Source organism: Pseudopodoces humilis, chromosome 5 (assembly GCF_049639895.1).
Source record: "Pseudopodoces humilis isolate 2021_Gansu_Grassland_sample_001 chromosome 5, ASM4963989v1, whole genome shotgun sequence".
Lineage (NCBI taxonomy): Eukaryota > Metazoa > Chordata > Aves > Passeriformes > Paridae > Pseudopodoces > Pseudopodoces humilis.
In genome coordinates, this window is record NC_142204.1 from 32,994,252 (window position 1) to 33,010,753 (window position 16,502).

The window sequence follows — 16,502 nt, forward strand, 5'->3', positions numbered from 1 at the left end:
GATGGCCTGACTGGCAAATCGAAGACTATCGATCACATCAGAGAAAAGAAAGAAAAGAAAAAGTGAAGACACTTCAAAATGCAGCCAGAAAACTTGTTTAGAATTCATTACTAGATGGGATTACATTTTTCCTTTTACCTATGAAAGGACCACAAAAGCAACCTAGTCTTTTGAGATGTAGAGAAATTACTGTACCAAAATGATTGTAAATTATTGTGCAATATATTATAATTATTGTGCAATATATTGTAACTATCATGTTACGGTTCACAGTGTAAGACAGAGGAGTGTGAATTATCTTCACATGACTGGGAATTCAAGGGAGGAATTTCAGTGGCAGCACAGGGACAGAGTGCACCTGGGCTTGGATACGGGATCCCTTAGCAAACAGCAGTTGCCCCACGTGTGTCTGCCTCTGCATCTGCCTGAAGTTCTCACATCCATAACCCAGCATGAAGTGTTTGCTTCCTAATTAAGTTTTTGAAAAGTCAGGTGGCCAAATCGAAGAGCTGACAGACAATTTTCAGTAGAGCAAATAAATCAATAAGCTGCATGGCAGAAGAATAAATCAATGAAGAATCAGTTTGATAAATACAACTGAGCCTTTAAATATTGCTTATGAAGCTAAACAAGACTCAATAAATTCTCCACATCCCAGCCTTTACATTGGAATATAAACCTAAAATTTAAGATTTATCTTAAAAGGAAAATTGTCTAGATGTCGTTACCATATCAAAATTCATCTTTTTTCTAGGGTGAATAAATATAGAAATATTGCCTTTAAGTTTCCTATTAGCTTTCTATCCTTTGCAAATTTTGCCGAAATTTTTTAAGACAACAAATTACCATGAATCGTAATTGTAATGGACATAAATTGCTGGCTTCCACTGATGAAAAAATTACGGTAATATGTTAAAAGACTGGTAAAAGGGTTTCAAATATAACATGCATTTAGCTATTTTAAGCAGAAGTTGCTTAGATTTATGGTAGATGGATGGTACCTTTTAAAATATTTTTTCCTTCCTCTGAAAAGTTAAAGGAAAAAGAAACCTCGGCCTTCTTTATGCTTTGATTTGGTTTATTTACATTTGTTTCCTGAACTGAAACTTATTTTCAACCTCCTATGGCTGAATCCTGAACTGTACAGCTCTTGACTTTGGTGGGATTACACACAGAAAGGCTGAAAGACTGAGAAGTACTTGCTCCTTTGACTTGCCTGTTGTTAGAACTACCAGTTTTGTGGACAGTATAGGGCAGCAAAGAGTCACAATGATGCTTACTGCATTTATTTTCCTTTGGAATAATTGGGAGGCCCAAACCTCTTAAGCTTTGTATTCACTTGTATTCATTTCACTAATGTCCCTCAGAGAAGCAACATCTTTTTAACATAATGTTTTACTAAAGTAAGCAGTAACAGGGGAAATGGAATCTCTCAGTCTGTTATCAGTCAGAAACAGATGGGAAAATTGTGGCTGTGATGCAGAATGCATTAAACTGTGTACTGTTGGGAGTTTTTTCTTAATATGTTTTCCCTCAGTTTTGTCCAGTTGATTTGATTGTTTCATCTGCTATTTATGTCCTATCCTTCAGACTGAAAGATTTTAGGGACACAGACTTTCTCAGTAGTTATGTTCATGCAACGTTTCACACAATGAGACCAAGACTTGTTTTTAAGTAGTAACAAAGTAAAAATGACTGGATAATAATAATAGTAATAGTAATAGTAATAGTAATAGTAATAGTAATAGTAATAATAATAATAATAATAATAATAATAGTAATGATAATAATAATAATAATAATAATAATAATAATAGTTAGAAACATTGGTTTCTCTGTCTTGAAGAGGCCTTATTTATAGCTGACAAGATGAGATCAGGTGACGTTGCATCCTTCCTATGGAAACCACAGAGGGGAAGTGGCAACAGTAGGAGCTGCTCAGTCTCACTTAGACACTAAAGAGAGTGCAGCGGGCAGCAAGGACAGACAGACTTCAACCTTGCCAGATTGTGCTTCAATCTTTGGGACCAGCCAGAGGTGGTGCCACTGAGAAAGTCGCTAACATTCAATAAAAAACTCTGAGGGACAGAGAGCAAGGTCTGACCTTCAAGAACACAGATGGCAGAAAGAGTGTGAAAGCCCCTAATTTCTATTTTCTCCAGTTGAAAGCTGCACATCTAGTTTCAAAATGGAATTTCTATTGTGACTTTAACCAAATAAAACTGATCTCAGAAATTCTTAGGTTCTTGTTGATAAAATTAAGTACCTCTAAATTTAGCTTTATGAGCCTATAGGAAAATATATAAAATGTTTAAAAATATGAATCTGTTATTAAGACTATGTGAAATGATAAATAACAAATTTAAAATGTTAAAGTACAAATTTCTTACAGAGAAAACCACAGAGACATAGTCAAATCTTTACTCTGTCTTGCACCTTAAATATCATCAAGACTACAGCTTGCACTTACTTGGTTTAAGAAATACAAGCTGGCTCATGTGCACTCTGGCTGTGAAATACTCTAAGAATGAACAGAGAAACCATTGTCTTCCCCTTAGAACATAAGTAATTAGTAGTAATAAAAAGATTTTAACAGGACAAGAACCTGCATGATACTGTTATTAAAATAACCCATCTTCTCTTTGCTTGAATGCTTTGAAAGATAGTCCTTTTTCTTCAACCCTCTGTGGAAGGTCATATTAATTTGTACAATTTGATGTCACATTCTGCTGATTAGTATTAATTTTATATGGCTAGAAAGCCATATTTTTTATATGGAAAAAAACGCCTTAGTCTGTGTAGTGAAGATAAACATCTGCTGCCTTTTTATAAAATGTCCTGCAATCTGTGCTCATGCTGCTTTATGCCGTGGAAGAGCATACTGCTTTATCATGGTCCTTTCCCCACCATGTGTCCCCAGATTTCCATTCCCATTTTATGCACATGCCACCTTTGCAGCAAACTGGAGAGGAAGCTGTGAACTGAAAAGCACTTTGATAAAAGGATAGCAGGGCTGCTGAGCAAACGCATGGATTGTGTTGACTGCCCTTTGTAGTAATGGCTATGAACAAAGGAGGGAAAACACAGGTTAGCCTTCTTCAGATGCCAATGTGGATGTTGTCCTGGACTTTGCAAGATTCAGTACTTTTGCACTCCTGTGGTCCAGATGGACCTGATCAGTAGCATCCTGAAGGAGGTCAAGGACGTGTTTGGAGCTATGTATGGTGCTGTCCTCCCATGTATGGTGTTTGGAGCTATGTATGGTGCACAGGATCCCCTGTTTGCCAAGCAAACAACATGTAGCAGAGTGATTTAGTAAAGGAGAAAGTCAAGGAGCATGGACTACACTGAAGAAATCTGCATTAAAAGGTGCTTATTTATGATATCCTGATGTTTGATCAGAAGAATACTAAATCCTGACACAAAATGTGTCTTACTCTAATGTTATTGTAATGCTCAGACCAAAGTTTTGGCAGTCACATAAGAAAGCCAAATGAGATTGGAGGAGTGAACAAAGAGGAGGATGACATTAACTTTTAAATAAAGTCAGCACTAGCATAGCTGCTGATCTTCACAGAGGAAAAAAGTGTAAGTTCATCTGTAAGTTACTGACGAATATTTATCTGCATTCAACTGTGGAATAGTTTTAGAAGTTCAAAAAATAGCCTGCAGTCTTATATGCATATTGAAATAGGCCTCTTTAACCCGTCAGCAAGATTCGGAAATCTCTGTAGCTGACAAGACAAAACACTGAAATATTGAAGGATTCTTCTGTTTCTGTGAGCTTGCCATTTTTTCCCAACACTTACCTTGTTCCACAATCTTTTGTGTTTCCCCTCACAAAAGAAGCTGTAGCAAGCTGCTTCACTAAAAGAGAAGTTTGGATGGTGGATCTGGAGATGAGTTCATGAGCAACAGAGCACAAGGGCACAAAGTTAGTGTCATTGTTTCTGACAAAATTTCTGTCTCAGACTTAAGGTTTTCAGCATGAAATCAAAACTACATTGAAGAGGTAATACTGTCTATGTTTGTATTGAGCTCATTCCTTTCTCTTAGCAACTTTTACTTTGAAGAGCAGAGTTCCTAAAATAAGAATTTCTCAAATCAGGATTTCTCTCCGCCTTTCTTGCTATAGTTATTAGGGCACATGACATAAGTCGTAGCTGCACAACAGAAAATTAGATTCTTTGGAATGTGTCAAACTATTCTCTGAAATCAATGTTGATTTTGACATTTCTGCACCCCTTCAAATGACGATTTTTGAGTTTGGCTTTTTATTTTTTGGCATGATCAATATCTGTTCACATTTTTCATTTTAGTAATAGGATGCTAATGGAATATTAAATGTTCCAGAAATCACATGACAAAGCCATCTATAATACCCATAGTAGAAAAACTATAAAATTAATTTGAGTTTCTGACTATGTACAGTGAAATACTTCCTTATTTGCATTTTCAGCACAGGAATTTAGAATAGATTATGCTTTGGACAGTGAAACCTTTAGCTCTGATTCTCACACCTAGATTTAGATAAATCTCTCTGATTGTTAGAAACTCATATTTACTTGTTGGAACAATGAAAGAGGTTTGTTACTCAACAAAATAAAACTGTAGAAATGCTTAACATATTTCATGATCAAAATTAGATTACAATTTAGATATTGTATTCAAAATGTTTGACATGCATCTGAAGTATAAGTGAAAATGATTTGCCAGTTTAATATACTAGAAAATGTGTGCTTTATTAGTAATTTTTCATCCTTTGTGATCTTTCAGAGCTGCAACTGCATCTACCTTTGATTGATTTGTTCACTTGTTTCTATTGCATCTCTAACACAGGATTGGATAATGAGCAATAATATAAACTTTGTAATCCTACATTCAAAGGAAAGATTAGAAATGATAGTGCTCATATCAGAGATATAAAAGTAACTTTGAAGACAAGATATTTCAGTTTAAAAGGGTGTTTTGTTTGATGTAGAATTTTATTCATCTTATTCAGGTTAAACCCCCCCAAATCTATGGCTTATATTAATTTAAACTATTAAAGCTGGTGAAGCTTTCAGGGCCTAGCCTTTAATCACTTTCCAACATTTCCCTAGTCTGAAGAGCTCTTAAATTGAAGGTGAGTTACATTTTCTCACTTAATACTCTTCTAACACCTAATAAGAATAGAATAAGGCCCTATTAATTTGATATTTCACATGTACCTGAAACTCATAAAATGCTAATTAATTCAAAGATTTTATTTTTTAGCCTGTATAAAACTTATAATCCTTTCATTCTATGATCTGATGATTATAGCTCCATGACTTCATTTTTCTTTACCTGCAAGGTAAAGGTTATATTATAAAGAAAAAAAATAAAAATAACTGCACTGTTCCAGGTTCAGAGCCACAAAGTAAAACTTAATTAATGTTGAATGAAGTCTTGTAAAGAAAATATGTCAAGGAAAGCAAAAGAAAAAGCTATGTTATTTGTTAATTTTCCTCTGAGGTTATACTTCAATCGTTTCTCTTCACTGCTAAGCAATATCACTCAGAGTGAGTACTGGCATGTCGTAAATGAGCTAGAAGTAGCAGACTTTAGGTTGTACACTGAGGTTTGTTTTTCATATTTACACTCACCACCTTGGTAGGGAAAGCTCTCTGAGTAAGGAAAGGGGTGCACAAGGGCGTGTGTGTACGAACGTGTGTGCAGAGGAACAGAGCACAGCAGCAAGCTCACTGCTGGAGGCAGGGGAGTCACAGCAGCTGCTCCACCTGCCCTAGGTCCATCTGTCTGTCTGCAGGCACCGTGCCACAGGTGGCCATGGCCAGGCTGGCAGTCACACAGCAGGTGCTCTGAGTGCAACAGCAGAGCAGAGTCGCACAGAATGGCAGTGTGCTGCCTCTCCACGCTCTCCACGTGCTCTTGCAAAAGGCAATTTAGGCTACGAGTTTAGCCGACCTTATACATCCATCTCCCTTGACAAAAACCTTACAATTCATGAAATTCTGTTAAATGGCAGCAATAATTGAATGTCCTTCAGTGCTTGAAACAGCTTCAAGTAGATGTCTAAACAACATTTTTCTTGATCCCAAAATTCTTTTACTAATGTGAAACTCTAGTTTTCTAGGAGTACTCTATACCTGTGTGTATGTAGCAACTGTTTAGCCAGTTGCTCTCTTTGGTATTTTATAATGTTTTTTAAAGTGAAATGTAAAAAGTAGAATTTCTATACTGTAAAAGCAGTGTCCAAAATTCAGGGTGACATGGCTTGGTTTTATTTCTAGACCTCAGATCTCTCCCCCTCTATAAATCCCCTAAACTTGTAAAATTTTATTCCAGTAACATTTTGGGAATCATTTCTCAATACACACTTAGTATCACACAGTGAAAGTGCTGTAAGCACTCATTTTAATTTGAACATCAGAGGTTGAACATCAAGATAGGTCTTCAAAAAACAAATTGAGCAATAAGCAGAGAAAAGAGAATGAAAGAGAGGAGGATGAGACGGGAGGAATACACATCCATCTGGTACTGTACCACTACTAATGGAGCTGTAAAACAAACCAGTTTACTCCTGCTACCAAAACGCATAGCACCAGCCAAACATAAACAAACTTTCAATTATGGAAAAGAGGAGCAAGGGCAATTTCCCTTAGTTGGGAGGGAAAAAATGTAGACAGAAAGCTCTTTCAGCCAGGCTAAGACATGCAGAGTAACATGTGATATTGCCCAGAGCTTTGAACATGATGAAATATTCTTAACAAGATGTTAAAGCAGGAAAAAAACCCCAACCAACTAAAACACAAAGCACTTGTGAATTTTCCCATTCTTAACTGATTGTTAAAGACATGTGATGAGCCAGTGGTGGGTGAGCAAACAGGTGAGGAAGGTGACTACCTTCTTTAGTACCACAAAGGGAGTCTTGTTCTTGCTATTACTGCAGAATGGGTGTAGCCTGCCAGGGTCCTTGCTCAGGATCTTGAACCTGGCAGCTCAAAATTAATTTCTGGACCTCCTTTCTGGTTATCTTATGTCTAAAGGATGGCATCCTTTTTATCCACGAAGTATCCACCTTGTTGGTGCTTTTATATTCCCCCAATACTGTCACTTACAGAAGAGAATAAAACTGGGCTCTGAGTAACTGTTTTATTGTAGAGTATATGTGAAATCATCAGGGAGACAAACTGCTTTGACTATTCTATGCTTCCAAGGTTTCCCAACCTGTTGTGGATTGCCTTATTCATCCCACAGAGTTGTAACCCTAAGACAGTCCCTCACTGCCCATTTTTTCAGCTTGTATTTGTAATATTTTCCATTTCATAGCCCAGTGGTCAACTTAAAAATAAGAGAGAAGAAAAAAGATTGAATGATATAAAAATAAAATATAGTATATTCAAGCTGACATAAAAAATGTTTCCTACTCCCCATACCCTGAATTCTGAATTAATTTTGGAATTGAATATTGTAATAAAAGCAACTTTAGAAGTTTCTGTGGTCAGAAACCTATGTCTGTTTTAAAACATATATGGAACCTGCTTTTAGGTTATTGGACAATTCAGTCATGTAAACAAGATGTTGAGTAATTTCATTTTACTGTTATCAGTGTTTTATCTGAGATGCGACAAAAAGTATATTTTATCCTATGGGTGAGTTGGAATATTCTCTATGCTATCATCTAAATGAAATATCACCCAAAAATGTTGTTTCTCAGATAATAAAGCAAGGAATATGTAGTACCAAAACAAACAAACAAAAAAGACAGGATATAATTTCTTAAATGAAGAAATGGTAAAAAGCTAAAAAGCAGTCTGTGTCCATATACTAGGGAGTCTAAGTACATGTCACTAAGGTGAAAGGAAATAAATTTTAAAGTATAGATATAATTCAGAAGCATGCTTCCATTTCAGACTGATAAAAATCATACTTTGAAGTAACTTACCTATGATTTTAGAAATCATAGCCAGAAGCAAATACCTACTATCAGGAGAATAGGGTTATATCCTAAGGGAAAAGGATTATTATCTGTATACCAAAATATGGCAGAGGAATGTACAACTTTGCTGCTTGTTTCAGATGATTTTATTTCAGATTTCATTTGACTCTGATCTTCACCCCCAATAGCTTTCAGAATGACTTCCTTCTACTCCTCAGGAAAAGAAATAGCTGGATAATGAACAATAAATGGTACAGTTTATATTTAGTCTAACAAGATGCAAAAAGTATATAATTTCTGCATATTTGCAAGTTAGGGCGACATTTTAAATTTGAGATTTGTGTAGCCAGAGGACAAAATTTACAGCTTACAACTGGGAAGCTGGCAGGATATTGTTCTTTTGATGATATGCAACAGACATAATGTCATCCAATATATGGTCTAGAAACTTCTGAATTAAGTCAATCAAATGAAATAAGCAAATATATCAATTAAATAGATTTTCTGCATGCTGTTTTACCATCACCCTCCTTCAACCCATTTTAAAGTAATTCCCACAAGAGTTCACTCAAACAGATATGGAAAGCATACAGCATTTCTACCATGCACTACTTTATCCTGATGCCCTTTTTTGGAGGCACAGTCTCTCCAGGATCCCTGTGGATGGAAAGGTGTTCATCCAGAAGACACAGAATTCCAAATTTGATGCCACCCTTAGACTAACTCTCTCCACTGATCACACTTTCAGGCCTGGCTGGTCTCCTGTCACCACTGAGTATCAGTGCGTAATTCCTGAAGCAAATGCATTCTGTGCTTACAAACAGTAGATTGTCAGCCCCAGTCTTCACAAGCAAACAATACTGAGCTGTGGGAGTTGGTGGACCCGGCAGATGGATATGCATCTGTCTCTGCCTCCCCCCTACCCCCTTTCTCTCATTCTCTCTCTCTAATATATGATTTATCCATGGGTCAGTGTATGCATGTATACCCCCCCTCACCGCAGATACCCACGTGTATATATCTGAAAATGCACATGTATAGGTGTGTATGTGGCTGAACACATTATGAATACATTCTTACAGAGAGAGAATATATGTCAGCTCCAGTAAAAAAATGTGCATTTTTATAAGTACTATCTGATAAGAACACCTGTTGGTCAAAAAGAACTGCATTTTGAAGCTGTTTTCATGTTAGTCCATTATTTGTAGAATGATTGATCCTATTCCTGCCAGACTTGTAATAAAAAAGCAAACGGTATGATGATGAGTAATATAAGCACTATCCATCTAAGTAGTGCTAATGTAGAGTCACACTCTTCCTTCCCCCATGGTAAAACAAAGTCCTTTTGCTAAATTAAAACACTACACGTTTACTAGTTCATTTGTTTTCCTTGAACTTGAATATGAGCCACAGGTGTTTTATTTTACACAGAAGCACTTAGTAGCAACCCTTACCTTCCATTTTTCTCTTTATCTGCTAATCTGTGTAAAAACTGTGGCTAACTTTCCCACCAAACATTCTGCACAAAATAGCTATCCTCCTTTGGCTGGTGTGAGGTACTGAGACCTCTCACTTTTTCCTTCCTACAACAAATGCTGTTTCAGTTTGGGTTTCACAGTGGTGTATCCAAATTAATCTACACAATTTTTCCAAGGGACTTAGCAGATTCTGTTTGCTGGGATTTTATGATTTATAATCCTTCTATTTCTCACATCAAAGGAGATGACATAGAAGAGATTCCAGTGTCTTGGCTCAGGTACAAGAGAGAAAATTTTAAAGAAACGAAACATAAAATCTGCTAAATCACTGCAAAGCGAAAACAAGAATATCTGTTTATTTGTCTTTAGTTCTTTTAATAAATTAATATGCAAACAAATATGCAAAACTAAAATGTCTGAAGTCATCCATTCCCTCCTCCAACCCCAAGTTTCTAATGCCAATCCCTCAAGTATGTACTGTACTGCAACGCTAGCCAAATTCAAACCACATGAACAAGAGAGCTGGCTTAATGAAGTTAAACAACAGATAATTTACTCTTTTAAATACAACCTTAAATTGTCAAATACATAAATATTCTCCTGGTTCAGAAAACAATTAGGCTGAAATAATACTGAATAAACAGTTTTAAATGATCTAAGATTTTTAAAGCTTTGTCTCTAAATTTTTGTTTTTAACAATTCTCTGTTTTCAAAAAATGAGCATGCCATTTCTATTGAATAAAAACTGAACATTTCTCCACTTTTAACTGATCACTAAAGACATGTTATGAGTCAGTAGTGAGAAAACAGGTGAGGAAGGTGATTACCTTCTTTGGTACCACAAAGGGAAACATTGTACTTGCTACCATGGCAGGCAGCACGGGTGTACCCTGCCAGAGTCCTTGCTCAGGACCTTGAACCTGGCAGCTGAAAATTAAATTCTGGACCTCCTTTCTGGTCTAAAGGATGATGTATCCACTTTCTTGGTGTTTTTCCCCCAATATTGTCACAGAAGAGAATAAAAGTGGGGTCTGAGTAGTGATCTTATACTTACACAACAGTGGAAACATGGAAACATATGTTTGAAGAACTTTACTTGCTAAACTATATCACCTTCTTCAACACACTCCACTCTTGACTTGTTCACTAAATTCCCAGCTGGACTCTTGTTGCTGCTGCTTCTCCAAAGCCATGATTTGTGCTAATCCTCCAGCAAGCACCAGAGCTCTTATGCATATGTGAATCTGGCTGCCAAAATTACACAACACTCAAGTTTCCACCTTGATGTACCCAACCTCATCCTCTCAACTTTTGGCATATTAACGAGCTTATTTGTTTAGCAAGACACTCTGTCCTCTATTAAGTTTTTTCCATATTTTGACAGATTTCTGAAAAGCTTTTGAAAACACGTAATCCTCTGTAAAACAGCTAGAAAAATACTACTTGAATTTAGTAGCATTTATCTGTTCTGTTGGGTAAACATGATTGTAACTCTCTGCCCTCAATATGAATAAGCATTTCTCGTAATTAAGATCTAAAGTTTAATTGTTTGTATTCAGTTTACTTTTACAGGTTAAATAATACTACCTGCATGCTTTTTCGCTGGGATCCCTTAGGAAATCCATTATATATTTTCACCTTTTAAAACAAAATCCACTCTTTTCATTGATTAAACAATGATATCAGAACTATGAACTAGACAAGGCTTGTTTTGCAGGGTCTTGTCCTCATTCATCAGGTTTAAATAGGGCCACTGCATTTTAAAGATAAGAGACCAGGAAAATCAGCTTTCTAACCGGTGCTTTCATGAAATGCATCCAGCATTAATTGTCTCTTTGGACATATTTGCAAGAGATTCATTACTTTGAACATACTATTTTTGTGAATAAAATGTGTAAATATGAGGAAGCTTTGTCTTTTTAATCATAAACTTCACCTAGTATATGATTATACAGACATCAATCTTGACAAACTTTCTCAATCAGTTACCACTTGAAATGTTGGTTATGTGCTGACTTCCAGAGAGCTTTTGGCTTAAAGCAAGTCTGGTGCACAAAGCACCAGAACTTACAAGTACTGTGTCTGTCTGCCCAGAGGCACTCATGGCTGTGGAGCACATTCCTGCCTACTTCTCTTACTCTGGGGAGTTATTTCTTGCTAGTTCATACCTGCAGCAAAGTAAAGCTTTTGTTCATGTGTATTTTAACACTGTCAGTGATTGGGAAACTCTAAGTGCTACTTACCGTGGAAATTTTGCCTTTGACTTTACTAAGAATAGGATCAATCCCGGCTGTCATAGGCCTGAACAGTGTAAAACAGACAGTATCATAAGAAAAGCACATGTGCAGAGAATTAAGCTAACAGTCTACTCATCAGTTTGTGATTTCATTTCCACAGTAGAACACCCCATGCTGCTCTCAGGTGCAGAGTAGTGTCCAAGCTCAAGCAACAGCCTGGAAAAAAGAGCTAACCTAACTAGGTCTCCACAGACTCCAAACCTTGGTCTGGCACCCCAGATTCACCATCACCTACAAATTCACCATCACCTCTGAAAATTGCATTTAAGGTTTTCTTTTGACTCACAAGCCCTGTAGAGCTGAATGTCTTTCATTTTGAAAGTTTAAACTACATTGCTAAAATGACTCTTCAAGGTCTAGGTATAATTTCAAAGAAAATTCTTAGCAAAACAACATAAATTCCTTGATACATCATTTATCTAGCAGTAAGGGGAAACCAAATTAGATTATTCTGTAAAGAAACATCCTACAATATCATCAGTGTAAACATTGCTTATGTTGATTTCTGTGTACAGAAAACAGTGCTTATTTTCAGGCAAATAATTAAAAATTTCTAGCATTTGTAAATGCATATTCAGAAAAATATAATTTGAGAAAGTTTTATGCCCAAATTGAATCATAATAGTCTCTTTCTAATATTCATATTAATATAATACATAGGATGCAAAATAATAGCTAGAATCCAAAGCCAATTTTTCCACGGCTTATTATTTTTAAACTAGCATTTTTACATAGCCTAGAAGTAAATAGTCATTCAAACACTGTCATTTTCAAACCTTTCTTCATCACAAATTCTAATAATATGGATTCAGTCAAAGTGTACAACTAGTTAGCTTGAATCTTAAACTCATGTCAAAAGATTTCTGTCATAATGAGACCAATTTAACAACTTGGGATTTCATATCTCTACCTATGTAAAATGCCTGGGTGAGAAATTGAACTTTTTCACCTTCCTCAAAATTAGGAGTCTGGTCTAAACTAAGGTTCTTCTTTTCAGATGCTGGACAGAACAGGTATTCACAAACAAACTTATCACATCCTCCCAGAGGAAACTAAAGGTAAATAATGTCTGTGAAGTTATTGTTATACACCAATATGTACTTTTGCATTTAGTATAGCAAATCCAACCAACCAACCAGATCTCCTAAAACCAAACCTAACAAAAAACCCCCAAAACAACAGCAGAATTTCATGAGTGAGCTAGTTTGATATTTGAAGGAATTATTAATTTTTCTAGTCCAAACTAAAGACACCATTGCAAATTTGAACTTGGCCTACATAAGCATAGAGGTTAAGTAATTCTATAACTAACATTTTTGTTTTCAGAGGAGCCAAGAGTAAGAACTTAGGAAACTTATTACAGAAGTTTGGGACACACAGTAAGTACAGAGTGTCCTTAACTAAAATATGCAAAATTTTAGAGATCTTGCTAGAATCTTCAAGCAAAATTGGTGGTGTAACTCCTGGTGGCAAAGGCAGCTTCGCTAATGAGAATGATTAAAACTGAGCAATTCTCAACAATAAAACTTCAATTTCTGGAGGTATAGCCGGAGACATTTAAGGGAGGAAAAAGCCAAATGATTTCCATCCCAGAATACCAAGAAATACTATGCATGATAGATTCTAATACATGTTTCTAAGACTTTCCTTAGGAATTTTTGACAATGAAAAAGTTAAGAATTGTAAATATGTCTGGAAATAAGTATATTTAAGAAAAACAGACTACTCATTTGACTTCAATCATATGCTGATTTTTCAATCAAATTGAAAGAAAAGTAGTCAAAGAGAAATAAAAATTGGTAAGCCCTGTATGGATTTGCTAAGGATAACTCATGCATACTAGATTCATATTTTTATTGAATAAACTAGTATTCTCTTTTAATTATATAAAATGTTGTCAGAAACTTATTAAACATTTGCTATAATGTCAGAAGTCATACTTGCACTGTTCCTCATGCTTTTCTGTAAACACCTAGCATATTGCACTGCTGGAGACAGACCAGATGGACCTTTGTTCTGGTCCCGTATGTAACTGGAAACAACTTGTACTACATGGGCACTGTACTGTGCTACGTTGTGCTACACTTGTTTCACACAGATGTAATAGATTAACTCAGGAATAACACTTCTTGTCACAATATTGGAGTAAACTATCACACGCCTGCCCCTTTTTAAGACTCAACCTAGTATCATTTCATGATATGCATGACTAATATGTGCGAGGTTAGTTTTGTATCATCTTTCATTGCTCTAAAAACCCTCAGTTTTATACCCTACTAAAACAAAGGGAGGGAACAACGGAGCTACCCTCCAAAAATGCATAATGATACATAAAATAGAAAGGCAGAAATAAGTTTAACACAAGCAAAAAATAATGATGAATCGGCTGTGACTGTTCAAAGAGAGTTTCAAACAATCACAGGAGAGAAGTTCTAGAGAAACTTCAGCAAGATGAAGTGGTGAAACCTAAGTAGTTTTAAGAATGAACATGTTAAATATAGGGACAGGTTTATACAGGCAGGTTAACTTGGATATCACAGAAGTAGATTTGCTAATGCCAGTTGTCCCCTCCAGTCTTTTAGTCCCGTGAATGAAACACACATCCTGATCCTCATTCTCCGGTCTTAACTGATAGCCAACAATTAAATTCTAATTCTATTAATGTACTATAATCTTATATATCTTATTACTTACATATCCTCATTGCTTTATGACTGCAATATATTAAAATAAAATTATTTCACATGAATTGCTTGTGTCTTTTGATACAAAAGTCAAGTTATGGTTGATTCATAAAGGCTTCAGCTTGAAGCATATGGAAGTCCCTTGTACACAGATTTTAAAGAAAATTCCACGCAGGAGAAAAAAGTTAATTTTTACCCTTGCCCATCAATAACTAAAAATGACACAGTGTGTGTAAGACATGGGCAGAATCTAACATAGATTTCATATTATTATAGACTAACCCAGTTATTAAGCTGCAAGTAGAGAACGATAGCTTCTGTGGGCAGTGATGACTCACAGGACTGCATACATTAGTGGAGCCTTGCATTTGCCCTTGCCAGTCCTGGGATTAAGAAATATGCTTGGATTTTCTCAGCCCAGAAGCCTGTCATCACAGGACATATGTTAAAATATACTGGCAAACTGGCTTGCTCTGAAATCTCATGAGACACCAGTCAGAGACATTTTGCTACTTTTCTTTAAACCACTTTTCTTCATGCAATGTACAGATTATCACATCTCCCGTTATCCTAGATCCATGAATTTTAGAATTTATTTTGAGGAGACTAGGATTCCATTCTGGCTCACCTCTTCATGCAATGCTAAAAAAACCCCAAAGCATAGCAAAACTTTATATTAAAAAAAAATTACCTAGCTCAGGCATAAGGAACAATTCTGAGTATCACGTGCACTTTTAGGCAGGAACTTAACATGAAGGCCATTCTGAACTGAGACCTCAGTATAATATTTAAAATGTGACACAGTGTTCTACAATTGCCAAAATACACTTTTAGTATCTCCCATGGATGGCTTGCAATTGAACATCCTATTCTTTTTATTCCTTGCTGCAACAGTAATCATTAATTAAAGCTGTAAAAGTCTTTTGGGGATTTCTGAAAATAACTGCTCTTCTTTTGTCTTAATATTAGATTCTGTTATTTACATGGTATTCTGAATTGTAGTAATTGAAATAATAGCTCCTACTTGTTTCATCCTATCATAGAAGTATTAATTTATTTAAAAAATACATTCCCAACACTTATCTGGAAAATCATCATCTCAGATAGAACACATCATGAGAGGAAACTATTTTTAACTCATGCAGAGTTTTGAGTTGCTATAATATTTTTCTTCAGTGAATTTTGGGGTTTAGAACTTCCCCTGGGTATGATTTTATTGCTATGACTTTATGGTAAGCACTGGATTTCAAAGGAGAATATAGATTTTGAGGTTCTCAAAATAGATGAACATAACATGGAAGCATTCCTTAGTAAGCAGTAGGTTCTGTATTACCTTCAAAACCAAAATTCATATGTTTATGGTTACACTTATACTTTACATGATACTCTTTATCTCTCTGAATATTTTGAATGGTAATTCTTTCTTCTCTAAATAAAATAAGGTAGTTATTTCATTTATTCTGCTGAAGAAATTATGGTCACTATACTATTCCATTAATTACAACTAAACTTTCAATTTAGTGAAAATTAAATTTCAAACACATACCTCAAACCCTAACTAGCCATACCCAAAATTGACACTGCTCCTGGAACTGAATATTTTAATATCTGTACTGGCCCAATGCTTGCAATGTACTCTGATTTGCCTCAGTCTGAGAAGAATAAGGTGTTTTTCTCAGTGTTTCCAGAACACAAAAACAGGCGCTGCAGTCAGGAAATCCATGCTTACTATGCTTGCTATGTCCAAAAGGATAATTTGTGTCTTGAGCAATGAGGCAAAATCTGCTTCAGAATCTTGACCAGATGCCATCTCCTAGAGAACTAGGAGCAGCCAGAATGATGCAGCAATAAGAAGTCACAGTGACTTGTCAGTGCAGACTTGTTCTGCTCAGCTGAAGTTCCTCAACATCTTCATTATCATAAAATCAGTGACAACAGGCGACTTTTATAAAACATCTTCATTCTGCTTTTTTAATTAATCCTCGTGCTACTGTTGGAAACAAAGCATATTTTTGTTTTATTGAATAGATTACTACAGTTCTTAACCAAAGACGCTATATTTCATAAAATAAAAATGTTGAAAAGGATCATAAGTGATTTAAAATTACTAGATCATTAA